Source organism: Mesoplodon mirus (genome assembly GCF_964341445.2).
Source record: "Mesoplodon mirus genome assembly, chromosome: 1".
Lineage (NCBI taxonomy): Eukaryota > Metazoa > Chordata > Mammalia > Artiodactyla > Ziphiidae > Mesoplodon > Mesoplodon mirus.
The window spans coordinates 50,620,284-50,635,879 of NC_138976.1; positions in this window are offsets into that span (position 1 = coordinate 50,620,284).

Sequence of the window (15,596 nt, forward strand, 5' to 3'; positions counted from 1 at the left end):
CTTTGTTTTGAGCTTGGAACATATTTGGTCATGGTAAGCATACATAAATGATGGTGGCTCCATTCCAGCCTAAAAGGCCTCTTTGACATTATTTCTTGATTCTAGGAATAGAGAATCATATGCTCTGGATATGGTGACCATTGCTGCATTTTCCTTGGCTTGTCCCCCTCTTCCAGACATTATCCTTAGAAACCATAAGAATGTCTAGGAAATAAATTCCTGTCATCATTCTGGGTGCCTCTTATATCCAAAAGTGGTAGAAAAAAAAATCACTTATCCCAATTTTGGGTTATGAAGGAGAAGACAATAGTAAATTTTCCTTTCCTGAAGCAGAGCTTTTCCCAGACAAAATTACAAGAAAGAAGTAGTCTCAAATCTCTTGCCTCTGGCCTCGTCACCCCTGCCATTGCCGTACTTCTACTTTAGGAGCTGGTGGTAAGAGAGCGTGGCCATTAACAAATAGAGGCTGTTTATAAATCTGATGTTAACAAGTGAGGATATGCTGCACCTGAGAGAAGGAAACAATTTCTCTTTTTAAAAGACATGCCATATGTTATTTGTTATTAGAAGGAATTATCTGAACAATAAAAGAAACAGGTAGTCAAATGTAATGTTCACTCATACAGAAGGAGAAGCTCTGAGTGATTAAGTAAAAATTAACTATGAGTTGACCTAGGAGCAGCTCATTGGAAAAGCCCTTCAGCCATTCAGTTTCACACAAACGTTTTCAGCTTTGGACAGCAGAAGAAATGATTTGACCTGAAGACAAGCCAAGTAGAAACATTTAGAGTCCAAAGCAAATAGCAGAGAAAAATTTAAGAACGTTAATAAACCCATTCTAAGGAGCAACTAATTACAAGCTTGGCTATCTGAGAACGGAAGCTATGAAAGCGTCTGAGGTGACCAGTACAAGGGAGAAGATAAAGAAGAAAATCATAGTTTAGGATTATAGGGCAATTACCAAGTACTTAGGGGTCTTGAGGCTTTAGTATTTTTTTTTCTAGTTCTAGCATGAAATTAAATCACAATTTTAGACTATAGAATAGCCTTAGAGATCATGCTGTTATGTGTGTGTTAGGAAGTGATCAGTTATGCACCATTGTCTAAATTAGTAAGTATGCATGTATTTGCCTAACACAAAAGATATAGAAATTGATCTCCTGATCTTCACCCCCGCAGTTTGCTCCTCCCCCACTCTTTCCCTTCTTGGTTAATGGCAATCCTCCCCATCTGTTGTACAAGTCCAAAATTTGGAGTCATCTCTGAATTCACTCTTTATCTTCTATCCATCCTGATGGATAGAAGATAAATAGACACTGGAACAATAATTCTATTTGTTGTACCTCATAGTATCATAGCGTAAGATAAAGCCTCTATGAGACTTGCCCTACATATCATAGGAGCCTCTTCTCATTTAAAGGAGTATCAGCTTGCATAGGAGTCTCTCTCTCTCCAGACTTCTCCAGTCCCTCTATTAGATGATGTCAAGGCAAGCACAGAGACCAGGAGGGATGTGAATGACTGGGTGAAGGGCAGATAAACCAAGGGATTCTTTGACACCTGGCAGTCCTTCTCTGATCCAGCATCTCAGATGAAGTAAAGTCATTTTATCCCTTCTATCCCTCTAGAAGAAGCACAAAAGAAGCCTGAGCCTGCTCATGCTTATGGGGGCCCCATGGATCCACCTTGAGAACAGAATCTGGTACCCAGAGACTGCTTGGAAGGAAGGAGATGTAGTTGTGGACCCCAGGGACATGGATGGGTAAAAGTTTCATTTCTGTCAAAGAGAAATGATACAATAAAATCAAGAAGGTGACATCAAGCTAGATCCAGAATAGTATGATGGGTCCAGAAATCAGAGGGTAGAAAGAGGTTTTAGCCAGGTAAATGGATGAGGGACGAAGATAGGTGGGTCCCAAAGAATCTAATATCTGTGATGTTCTGTTCTCGGATTTTATGAAATCCACCAAGATAAGATCATTTCATGATCAAAACTTGGGCTTCTTAAGGCAGATACCTTTTTATTCCCTTTATAGCTCAAAATATAATCTTAGAAATGAGTCTTATATAAGTTATTTGTCAGACTATAAGATATAAAAGTCCAGATTCCTCACCAGTCCTTAGAAAAACTGATCCAGAACAATGTCAACAAAACTTTTTAAAAGTCTTCTAGGTAATTCTTATGGGCAATAAAGTCATAGGAGTGCCTTTAGCCATCAAAGCTTCAAATGTGACTAAGAAAAACATCTGCGAGTGGAAAGAAGTGTTAGGGATTGTATTATGACCGTCCAACTTCCAGAACTGTCTTCTAATGAGTGCTAATAGTAGGGAGTGGGAGTGAAGATTCTCTTGGACAAATACGTTTGGGCAAACATTGGTTAAATCCCATTACTGTAGGGCTTCTTAGAGCCATCTATGACTTTTTACTGATTGTGGTATATCATGAAGGGAATAAAATAGACAACATTTTCTACACTTTTTTTTTTTTTACCATAATACCCTTTAATCAAGGAGAATTATGCAGAATGAGTATTCTGGGAAACACATCTGATTAACACTGGCATAGTGTTATGGTATTTATAAGACAGAATTTAGCACAATTGTAAAGGCAAGGAAGGATGCTTCAGGCATTTTGCATTGTGTATAACATTGAAAAAATTAAAATTACATGACAAGACATTATTGCTCACCCTTTGTCGTTCGATCACTGGTGAATTTTGTCTGAACATGTTATCACTTCCATATGTACTTACCTTAAAAAGGCAATCCAGAACAGGGCAATGCTTAGATCAAAGGAATAATTTTCAAAAGATGCTGTTTTAGGAAAACTGGTACCTATAATGGGTACTAGTTTAGAGTAGCTGGACCTTCCTGACAGTTCTCAAAGCAATCACCTACTTCACCTATCTATAAATCCAGCTCTGATCTTGTCTCTCCACAGTTTGGGGAAGAGTTTATTTTTATTTATTTATTTATTTATTTATTTATTTATTTATTTTTGCGGTATGTGGGCCTCTCACTGTCGTGGCCTCTCCCGTTGCAGAGCACAGGCTCCAGACACGCAGGCTCAGCGGCCATGGCTCACAGGCCCAGTCGCTCCGCGGCACGTGGGATCTTCCTGGACCGGGGCACGAACCCGTGTCCCCTGCCTCGGCAGGCGGACTCTCAACCACTGCGCCACCAGGGAAGCCCCGAGTTAATTTTTTTAATTCCTCCTGTCTGTCGTCAGCCACCACACCGTTAGTATGCTCTCCAGAGAATGAAGAATTTCTACATGAATATTTGTCTTGCCTCCTGGGTTAGGTGAGACAGCAGATGTTTTCTCGTGCTATGTGTAAGGGGTATGGTTATTTTAGACTTTTTCCATTTTGCTTGCTTAGTGAATGGTTGATGTTAAAGTTTTTTGTTGTTGTTTACTTTCTCCTTTTAGAAGAAATATCCATATACTTTCTGAATTATGTCCTCAGCCAGTCTCTTTACCTTTTTCTCTGTCTGTCTGCCTCTTAACGTCTGTCTGTCTCTCTGTCTCTCTCTCTCTCTGTGTTCTTCATTTTGATATACCATACTGTCAAGTTCACTTTCAAATGTGAAATTAAGGAATAGTGCAGCCTTAGGCAAACCAGTATAGTGGTAGAAGTCATAGTGGAGAAATATGGGCTTTTGTGTCACTCCAGATGCGCCTCATCATATTACTTTCTGGCTGTGTTACCTCCAGCAGGTTACTTAAGAGCTATGGTTACCCTAAAAAAGGGTGGTATCTAATTTGTGGGAGCATAAAGAGGATTATTGAAACAGCATATATAGAAGTGCCTGAAGTGAAAGAATTTGCTTTTCTTTCCCTCCTACCTCCTCTTTTCTCGTTAATATTCCTTACAGGAGATCTCTCCTTCCTGAGCACCCTCCTGTGTTCCCCAGAAATCTCCCACATAGGTTCCAGAGAGCCACTTCATGGCAGCCCTTGATAATCTTATTCTTTAATCCAGGGATAGGATAGCTAATAAGTTCCTCTAAAGCACCAACTCCAAAAGATCCATAGGGGCTGCCTAGAGAGCTGTATAGAGAACAGTCATAAGGCCCAGTTAGGTCTCTGAGAATAAGAACATCAAGATTGTTGGTGATGTCTGTCTTTTGCATGAGATGTTAAGTTGCAGCATATGTATTTGCCAGTCCTATTCCAAACCTGTTTTTTCTCTTTCCTTTCCCAACCAACTTTTACTAGGCTGACCCCATCTTCTTGGGCTCTTGCTGTGGCCTTCCAAAATAGCCCATTTTTACATAAGTTCATTCCCAAGAAGACAACAGTTTTGGCTGATGGTGCCCTGTATAATACTTATAGGGACACTTTATATATTTATAGGCTAGATGTAAATCTAATGATAGGATTTCATGCACTGACCTTGCAACAGTTTTCTCCACTCACATTATGCAACTCTCATCGCCTGTTACAAGGTCTCTGCCGCAGCTGCTCAACTCTGCCATTGTTGCATATAAGCGTAGATACTAAGTAAATGAATGGGTGTGTCCCAATAAAACTTTATTTACAAAGACGTACAGTGAACTAGATTTCACCCATGCATCATGGTTGCTGACCCCTGCATAAAAGCTACATTTCTGTGCACAGTAACTCACCAGTGATTCTGGACCCTGGGACATAAGAATTGACCCTGCTGTTGACAATCTCAAGGACTCTGAACAGACCTTATGTTCTGTGACTTTCAATGAACTGTAAGCAGGGCTTGGCCGATATCAGTTTGAAAAGTTTTCACTGAGCATCACAAAACTGTATATGCTGATGGTCCTCAAGTTTGACTGTACATCAGAATCATCTGGAGGGCCAACACACAGATTGCCGGCACCACCATCAACATTTCTAATCCACTAGGTCTGAGCTGGGGCCAGATAATTTACATTTCTAACAAGTTTCCAGGGGATACAGATGCAGCTGGCCTGGGAATCATACTTTGAGAACCAGTGGCCTAAGCCATCCCTTTTGCCTAGAAAATCTAAGGTGCTCAATATTGAGAAAACATTATTCAAACAGCAATGGTATTGGTTCATCCTCCAATTCCTGCTCGTAGAAAGGTTATTGCACAACATTTCTACTTGATCAACTAATATGTGCCTCCTGTTGGCAAGTTAGGTGTCTATTGCAGGCAGTCCAGAAAATACAACCTGAGGTTCACAGAAGTGCTGTTTGGTGGTAAGAGCTGCAGCTCAAAGGAGCCCCAGACCAGCAGGCTTCCTGTGCTGGCTGCCTTCCTGCAGGTCCATCCATCTCTGCTGGCCAGTGCTGACAACTTACCTTAGCCTCTAGAGCAGAGGTTTAGGGGAATGAGTCTCTACCAGAATGTCATAAAAATCAAACAGTAGATGTCCTCACCTATTAATACAGTCTCAAAATCTCATGTGATTTTGTTTCCATGAAAGTACATAGGAGACTACATTGGCATATAACTACCGATTTAACCACACTTACTAGACTAGTGAACCATCGATTGCTTACCCATCTCTTATGCAAATAGTGCACATCCTATGTGTGTATATATGTGTGTGATATATGGGACACTCCTAGGGTTCTCTTTCTTGAGAGAAGAAAGAATGAAAGTGATATCTACTTGAATAAGTGGAATTGGTGACCCTCCTTATTTCCTCCAAAAAAGCTTTTACCCACCAGCTATTGCCTGAATTCTATCTTTGGAACCATGTTGTTTTGTCTGGAAAAGTGGACCTTTCAGCTGTTAGCAATCATTTATACCTGGGTGAGGATCAAGAGAAGATGAAATGGGAGAGAGAACACAAAGATAGAGAGAGAAGGGAGGTGAATAGGACAGAATAGGGAAAGAAAGCCCAGGAACTGGCCTGTTTCTGCTTTGGGCCTAAGACAAACCCTAGTGATCAGTGCGCTAATGCTAAACAGAGGACAGGATGTGGAAATGCTTTTCACACGCACACAGCTTTATACACATGTATATAATAGATACTTGGAAATTTCTTTTAAAATCCACAAAATAGAAAACTTCACACCAATGTATAGGACAGATGCCCCAGCAAAGTGCTGCAGAGTTCACTGGGGACCTTCCTTATCTCTGAAGATACACCTGGCCACAAAACCACCGAAAGAAAGTTCACCAGAGGGAGTCAGCACCTGGAATGGAGGCAGCCCAGTGGCCGCTGATAACACAGACTCTACCCTGCTTTCCCAGTGCTTTTCCTACTTTGAAGTGCTGTCTGTGGTTTAAAGAAAAATTATCTTTTTTCACTTCCCTAATCCACACTGAAGCACCAGGAGAATACTCCTTGTCCAAGGTCACCTAGTGAGTGATAGATCAATGACACGGACAGAAAATACAGATAGGAGGGCTAATGTCATTATAGACTTTTGAGGCTGCGATTACCTAAGTTGTGCCTATAACAATGCATTCAAAGAAGAAAATAGCTGATTCACTTCAAAGTTTTATTTTAGGAGTTATTTGTTTTGTTTTGTTTTTTTCAAATTTAATGTACCAAAGAATCCTAGCCATGAATGTCTGTCTAATAGGTACTCATAGAAACCACATTTTTTCTAGTAAGGAAAAAGTAAGAAAGAGAAAAAAAAAGGAGTAAGACATTGTAAACTTAGGATTCTGTGTGTTTCTGTAAGTGATTATTTAAGGGAAAAATACTATGCATTTGTTATATGATATAAAAGAAAATGAGTTAAAACTGAATGCTTCCACAAACACAGTGGTCCAGCTCTAAGTGAGTCTACTGGCAATGCTATAAATCCTTTCAAGTATCAGTTTCCAATAAAATATGGGAGGACCTTTAAATAAGTGGTTCTAGCAGATACCAGTTACACGTATAAAAAAAAATTTTTTTAACACTTGCTCCAAGCTGCTATTCAATTCATTTTAGTGGGCTTTATTATATCCTCAGAAACTACATTATCCTTTGAATCTCAATTTATCTCCTTTCAAACCTATTTGGCTGATGTTAAAGGTGAAAACTGATATTGCCCAATGGCGCAAGGATTCAGAAAAACTGAAAATGGAGTATGTATCATTTCCAACTTAAAAAGAAGCTAATAGAAGTTATTTTGCTGTACTAGACTATTCACTTGACTCCTCTTTCCCATTGGAAAGTTTCTTGGATTGAAAACCCTCCAGCTATCAATAATAACGTTTATGATATGCATTTTACTGGAATCAATTATATTGTAATAGCTAAAATTAAAACACAAGAAGCCAGCTATGAAAAGAGCACTCTTATAGAAGAAAATCCAGTCTAAAGGGAATATAACTTTTAGTGTCAACTCTGACTTGTGAAAATGGAGAGCAAAATGTTCTCTGAACATTGAGAAGATAATTTCCTCTTATCACCAAAGCTTTGTTCGGGTTCCTTCTCTGGTTATCAAATCTTATTTCCGTAATGAATATTAATGCTTGTAGCACTTTAAAACCAAAACACCTCTGGTATCTAAATTAACCAAGATCCTTTATCCATATTTAATATTTAGCAAGTTTTTGCAGAAGCATCTATTGTCATTTTGTTATGTGTTTTGAATGCATATTTCATTCATATGAAACATTTCACTCTGCAAATTCAGTGAGACTGTAAGCTCACCACTGTAAGTGGTTTCAAGTTTCCTCTCACCATATGTAAGAGCCCAGGCATTTTCATATAATGTATACACTGTCTTCTCTGAGTTGTAATTTAAGTTTTATCACAACACTGCGGGAGCTGCTAGTGTCTGCAGCTTGATTTCACCCCACGGTTTTTGTTGTTGTTGTTGTTGTTGTTGTACGCGGGCCTCTCACTGTTGTGGCCTCTCCCGTTGTGGAGCACAGGCTCCGGACGCGCAGGCTCAGCAGCCATGGCTCACGGGCCCAGCCGCTCCGCAGCATGTGGGATCCTCCCGGACCGGGGCACGAACCCGCGTCCCCTGCATCGGCAGGTGGACTCTCAACCACTGCGCCACCAGGGAAGCCCACACCCCATGGTTTATACTCTGAAGTGTCAGGCTGATAGACAATGCTGTGCCAATCAGTTTCCACCTGGTAAAGCTCAGGGAGCAAGACAGAGATAAAGTGATGGAAGGCTGATAGCTGATTATGATTTACAAGTGGGCTTCATAGCTCCTGGGACTTCAGGATCCTTCCTGAGGGCAGTAAAAGGAAGAAACATCTCCATTTGCATAGTTTCTTGTATGACTTCAAAACACCAGGTGGAGAGTGGGAGGTCCAAAACAGACGTCCCTTGTAAAGAAGAATAAAAAAGCAAAGAGTAAGTAGTTGGCTGTCGAATAATGAATTGTTGGCAGTGTCACCTATGATGGGTAATAGTGCATGAGTAAGACCTCCAAATCACCCACTATTTAGGCTGGAGTTTCCTTGTCTATAAAGTGGGGATGCTACAAAAACTTACTTCAGAGTTTTTGTAAGAATGAGATGCTGATAATCAGAGAGGTGCATAAAAGTCAGTAGTGGATTGGAGATTTGGACATATATCCATTAACCAAGAATTCCTGAAGCAACTGATTTCAGAAAACTAGAAGTTGTAAATTTTGATTCTCCAGGAGTACTGGGAGTGCCTGGGCTGCAGAGTGAAAAGTCTTTTCAAACCTTGGCCAGTTCCAATTCACAACATTTTTGTATGCCCCATTACAACCAGCTAGGTCTTCTGTCATGTTTCTATTCATATGTGAACTCAACGATCCCATCCTTTACAGAGGTTGTCTGTAATTGTATCTAAATAAACAGCACAGTAGGAAAATACTATCAGATGACAACAGATGGAATTCCTCATGTTGAAATAAGAAATCTACCTTCTATAGCTGCATCGCCATCTTTCCGTAATAACATTTGCATTCACACATCCCCTGCATTTTAAGGGATGCCTAAGACTTGGTAAATGCTATCTCAATCAAATCACAATTCAGGAGGCTTGACAGGTGGGTCAGTTTTATGGTGCTAATTTTACAGGAAAGGTAACCAAGATGAAGTCAGAACCATATATTAAGTCATATTTGTGTAGAGAGTTGTAATGAAAGATTGAAAATGTGATCCTTGAGTTTTGAATGATTTAATAATATATATGAAGCACAGGCTGCTGACATGAAGTTCAGGCATGAAGACTGCAGGTGGTTTTGTTTTCTGTAAAAGCACAGAGAGCCATGAGCAATTGTCTACAATGAGCCATCAATCAAGAAGTATTGATGGTGAGTGTTTGGTGTGCTGATCAGATACTAAATGTTCTTGAGCTTTAGTTTCCTCATCTACAATATAGAAATAATAAAAAATATCTGCCTCATTCGGTTGTTATCAGGATTAAGTGAAATAATGCATGTGAAAGCATTTTGTAAACTATAGTATTATACAAATGTCAGATTTTTATTAATTTCAGACAATTAAAACTTTATTGAGCATAATCCACTTAGTGATATGAATCTGAAGACTAAATTGTAGGCTATTTTACTCTCAAGGATATAACTATCTAATAGAGAAGATATGTATCTTATCTACATGATTAAAATTCAGCACAAAAATTGCTACTAGAATGTACAAAGCATTCTGGTGTTGTAGAAATTAGGGTCACCATTAATTCAGAGCAAGGAGGCCATTTGTTAGAGAAGTTTCAGGTGAGAGTGGTATATTGTGCCTTCTCTGAAAGCTATGAAGGGAGTTTTTAAGGAAGAAAATATTCTAGGTAAGAACGGCCCAGGCAGAAGGGACTATGTGAACATCAGTACAAAAGCATAACAAAGTAGCCTCTTGTGACTGGACTGTCAAAGACATTTGAGAAGATGAGTCCAGAAGACAGGATGGAAGGTTGTGAGTAAAGACTTATGAATGCAATAGTTAAGAGTTGGAGTTTCATCTTGAATATTGTGAGATGCTGTGGGTGGAAATAGTTTCAGCAGGGAAGTGACATATATCTTTTTTGTTTGTTTGTTTGTTTTTGGAAGAGAAGTAAGAGTGAAGGTGATGTCATCCCTGCCCTTAAGATGTTTCTCTTGGACTAAGAAGGTCATATCAATGTATACACAGACATATTGGTTCCTTAACCTTCACCATCAGGACCAGAACCTAGGCTGAGACCAGAATAAGAGTTTCATCCAGTATAGTCTAGAGTTATTGGAGCTAATACAGGTCATCTACAGATCAAACATCTAAGGGTACTGGGGAGGTTCTAGAATAAACATCTTTATAATAGTGAAGTAGACCTGGGCACTTCCTTATCTTGCAGACCAGGTAAAACTAACTCAGTGTTTGCCCTAACGACTTGCCACGTGTGGTCCAGAAGTGCATTCCTGAATTGGGGTCCCACTGAGTCTGTTTCTGAACAAGGATCATATCTCATAGTCACTACATTCTAGAACAGAGTTCCATATATTTGGTATGTCATTTATATTACGTGAATAAGAACAAAATTCTTATAACAATGAGACGCCACTCATTAGGTTACCAGTGTTTCACTGAAGATGTTGTATTGGATTGTCTGAATCACAGAGAGGTTAAAACTACAATTCTGAGAACCTCCCTCTCCCATGGTTCCATGTCAGTGTCTGTCAATGAGAGGAACTTATGAGAGCTTTGGAAGGAAAAAGAGAAATGTGGGCCAGTCTTCTCTGGAGTTGCAGTTAGGCACACGAGCAAGTGTAGAGCTGGAAGTGGCTTCCAGGTGTATCTTGAAGATCATCTGCATTTAGGCTGTGGACTGAGATAGGCTGAGGACTGAGATAGTTGGTGGATGCCTCCAGAGGTTCTCTGGGTGACCCTCTGAGAACCACAGGCTTTGTTGCTGCAAGCTGAAATTCTGGGTGACTTAGCTTTCCTGGCTGTCCCAATGATTATGGAAGCCTCCCCTTCCCTGTGTTAAAACCTGCTATGCATGAAATAGAGTAGATTGAATTCTTCTTAATAAACACTGACTGATACAGGTGTGGCCAGTCACCTTCACACAATAAGTACCATGTAAATATAAACACATCCTATCAAAATATGCATATACATACTGGCAGGTTGCTTTATACCTGCCAGTATATATATGCATATTTTGATAGGATGTGTTTATATTTACATGGTGTATTTTAAAGCAATGGGTACACTGGTTATACATATTAGAAACTATAAAAAAGTTAAGAACTAATATATATATATTAGTTATATATATATATATATATATTATAAGAATATAATCCATGAACATTAGTTCATTACTATTAACTAAACTCCAGCCTGCTTTCTACCAGTTTTTTCATTAATGTTCTTTTTCTGTTCCAAGATCAAATCCAGAATTATGTTTTTATCTTTATGGTTTGAAAATAAGAATTTAAATATACATCAGATCATCTTAACAACCACATTATAAGAAAATCTCAGCACTTGGTTTTGATGACCATGTTTGAATTTACAATAATGCCAAACAATACTAATTTTATTGCCCTGGACTAATGAGTAAAGGACAGAAAGTTACTGAATAGGAAAATGAAGCATTATCACCGAGTAAATGACAAATGATATCACTGCCTCAGCAGTGGCTGCACAGAAATTTAAAGAGAAAAGCAGTCAGAAAATTTATTCCTTTTTATTAATTGTACATGTTTTTATCAAGCGCTTACCATGTGTAAGCATCTTACCTCGAGGACAGAGTGATTAACAAAATAAAGTGTTTCTCTTCCCTCCCTTTTTCCCTCCTTCCCTCCCCCCACCACTCTCTCTTTCTCCCTGAGCTTACATTACATAAGGCATAACAGAACATGCACATCAAAAAGCAAAAGAAACTTCCCATCTATGACTTTCGTGTTCGAGTTACAAATGGTAGTTTTGCTTTCAAAAAAGCAATATCATTCATTATACTTAATTTTGTTAATTCTAATTTCATTAGATTTTCAGTCTTATTTGCATTTAATTTTAAAATTTAGTTTTCTTTTATAGTTGTATAAGGACTTTAAGCATTAATAATTTACACTTTGGGTAAGTAATAGAGTAAATTGACATAATTTAGACTGCAAAATTTTTTTTTCCTTAAAAAATTCTGAATTTGGAAAATAGTATTTAATACATCACATATATTCCTCATGTGGCATAGTTAAGAATTGGGCATATTCTATGCTCAGTAAAACCTTTAAGATTGCTAGCAACAACAGGAAATGTACAATGATTCATAGATTTCCATTTGTTTTTCCACTTCAAAAGCTGCTATTTGGAGGGCTTCTGGTTTGTTTACCTGTTAACATAGAAGTTTGAATGACAAGACAGACGACTGCTTTGTCAGAATTCTCAATTGGCCACACAGATGGACAGAGCATTATAGACATTACTTTCATGAACTCACTCTAGTCTAGGGTCTTGTTCTCTATTTTGCAGGCCCAGGAATCTGATTCATAAGTATAGATAGTAGGGGTGAGGTATGTGTCATGGGACAGTCTCTCTTTATAATTCCCTACACCTGATTTGTATTCAGAAGTTTGCTTTGGAGCACCTGGAAACAGATCCAAAAGAGTTCTTTATATGATTCAAATGTTCAGTGACATCAGGCTTAGGTAGCCTGACACACTCATTTCAGTAATGAACATGCATCTACTGTCAAAACCAGCAGAGCTGAAGCCTTGGTGAGGGTGCTTCTTCTCGTAGAAGCAGTTTGCAAGGTCACTTCTACCTTTTGCCTCTGTGATAATCATCTTTCTGTCATTGGCCAACCTACCCTTGACTGATTGGCACATTTTGTCATTAAATACATTCATCAATTCAGTAAGCTTCGTTATAGACTACAAGTCATTCTTTTAAAGCTCTTTCATTGAAGCATTAATTTCATAAACATTTATTGAATATCTTTCAGGGAGCAGAGACTGGACTAGGAGTATAATAGATATTGTTCCTACTCTCACAGAGCTTATCATCTATTAGGAGATACAAAAAAGTGTCCAGACGATCACCATACAGTGTGATGTGTGTTATGATGGGAGTATAGGATGCAGTGATAGAAGCTAGGAGAAGCACATAAGAATAGACTTGAGTCTGAGTCATCTCCCTATAAGAGGTTATGTCTAAACGGAAATATGAAAGTTGAGTAATAACTAGTTGGAAGAAGTGCATATGCTTATGTGGAGTGTGTGTGTGTCTGTGTGTGACAGAGAAAGTAACAGAGAGAGAGATTTGGGAGGAAGAAGGAACAACATGTACAAAGAGTCATGAGCAAGTGGCAATTTGTAAACTGAAAGTGAGTATTTTCACATAGTGCTGTTCTGAAGCATTCTATGTTGATTTCATAGTTTACATCTCCATCTTCAAGAAGGGAACATTTCTTTTATTGCACATTTACAATTAATGCAAGGAATGAAGCCTTATAATTCTGAGTCGGTTCTCATTTTAGAAATGTCGCGGTTCACACCAAGCAGCTGTCACCCCCACTAAGCTAAATCCTCTATTGAGCAAGCGGCCTTTGGAACAGATTAATAGAAACATGGTATGTGCATTTTTTTCATTGTTCTATTCTCCTGTAAAAAGCCAGCATTGGTAAGCCCTTGCTTAATGCATCCACATTGATACCTTGGCAAGTATTTATTTTATTGTCTTCTAAGTGAAAAGATCTCAGCTTTATATAGCATAGATTTCTTTGATTTGGATATAATTTCCTTAGCCACGTAGACTATATAGAATTAATACAATCTAATCAACTCTACTTCAATAAAAAACTTTAAAAATTTTTAAATAAACAACATTTTGTTTACCAATTTTAAAAAAAGAATTAATAAAATCTTTAAGCAGAGTTTGCAGTAACCAGCCACTTCTAATACCGTGTTCATATGTTAGCCATTGAAAACGTAGGTGGATAAGGAAGTTGATGTTTTCTGACTTTAAATGAATAATTTATATCCCCCAAAATACAAAAAACTTACCCAGTGGATAAACGAGATAAAACATATCAGGCACAGTATATATCAGACTGTTAACCTATACATACTAGGCTAAATAAATAAATGAAAAATATTTCCTCACTAGTTATACACACAGTAAAACTGAAACATTCTGATAATCATTCTGTGGGCCTATGTGGTAGAACACTTGTATTGTATGGCATTTCTAGATCTGGGCTGAATCTTCATGGTTTCTCTATAAGAGAATATTCACCAAAATTTCAAATGGATGGGGGGCCTGTCCCCATTGGGACAGCCTCGTCCTTGGAAATGCACCTTCTCTTTATCTGGTGGAAGATGAATTGCTCATCTTATGGTCTCCTAGTTTCCGTGTATAATCCAGAAATGTTGGTTCTATCCCCTTTAAGCCTCAATAAAAATAGTTTTTTCTTCAATTTTTTTTCTCCTGTTATATCTCACTTTTCAATTTTCCACTCCCCTAGAGTTCAGCTATCTGCCTCACAGTATCAAATCCAGCTTATAAGAGAGCAAATGCCAGATATAAATGCATTTTAAGGAGAGTGATCTGCCAGGTCTTTTTGGAACTGAAGGTGAAGGATGTGGGGAAAATTAAGCTGGGATTTAGGCAGAGTATTATTAGATGCTTAATTGTTGTTTTCCACTTCTACTTCACTGATAAGCTCTAGTAAACCTAAAACATTCTCATTTTTTATAGAAAAAAAAGAAGACACTTGAAATCTTAAGCTGTCTTTAAAACTATAATCAAAGAGAGTGTTCTGAAGGGGAAACTGCCTCTACTGAATTGGAGCCTTCAGACTGCACAATTTTAAAACAGTTGAGCACTCGGTGGCTGAATCTAACAGCCAAAGAGAATAGTTTCAACAAGTTTGTAATCACATATGCTAGACTCCAGGGGGGAGGTTGGCCTCCCCCTGTGACCCCAATCCCTGAATGCTAAAGGTTTAAGACTTGTGCATGCATATAAGCAATAGGCCATGGGCAAAAGGGCAATATGTCAACCCATATTATTTTCCTTAACATTCATTTGTAGAAGACAAAAAAGCGAGAGATTTCTGTCAAAGACAAAAAAGGAGTTGGAACTAGAACAAAAAGCTTCAGGAGCTTTTTTTTTAAGGAAATCATGCCTAAAGACAATGAACAGAAGCCAGACCATACATTCTCGGCAGTGGGAACCCTTAACACTGCTTTCTCCATTCTCCCCTGAAAGTTTCCCTTCAAATCTCCTTTTTCATGTGAGTGTTCATATGGGTTTGATTATAGGCTTACTATTCAAAGATTAATGTGTTTTTAATCACAAAATATTCAACATGTAGGTTAACATCACTCCAGTGTTGAAATGTTTACAATGAAGATAATAATGCTTCCACTTTATAGGGTTCTTATGTGGACCCAGTGAGATAACACATGGGAAGTGCTAGCATAGCTCTGGTGAATCCTCTGTTGTGTTAGCTATAGCAGCAGCTGCTACTGCAGTGCTAGTAAATGCTGTTTTCATTGTCTTTCAGCCACGAGGGCTTCACAGGATCCAGAGGTTCATTTCTTTGGTCACAGTACAATGCTGGAATTGGGAGGGGAAATAATGACAACAAATTGTTGAATAGTGAAAGCCCCAATACATATTTGGACAGTACGCAAACCCTGTGGTCCTGAATTTTGGGACTCCTGTCCATGCCCTAAGATGCTTTATCTTTTCAGTGTTCCTGGAAGCCTCCAAGCC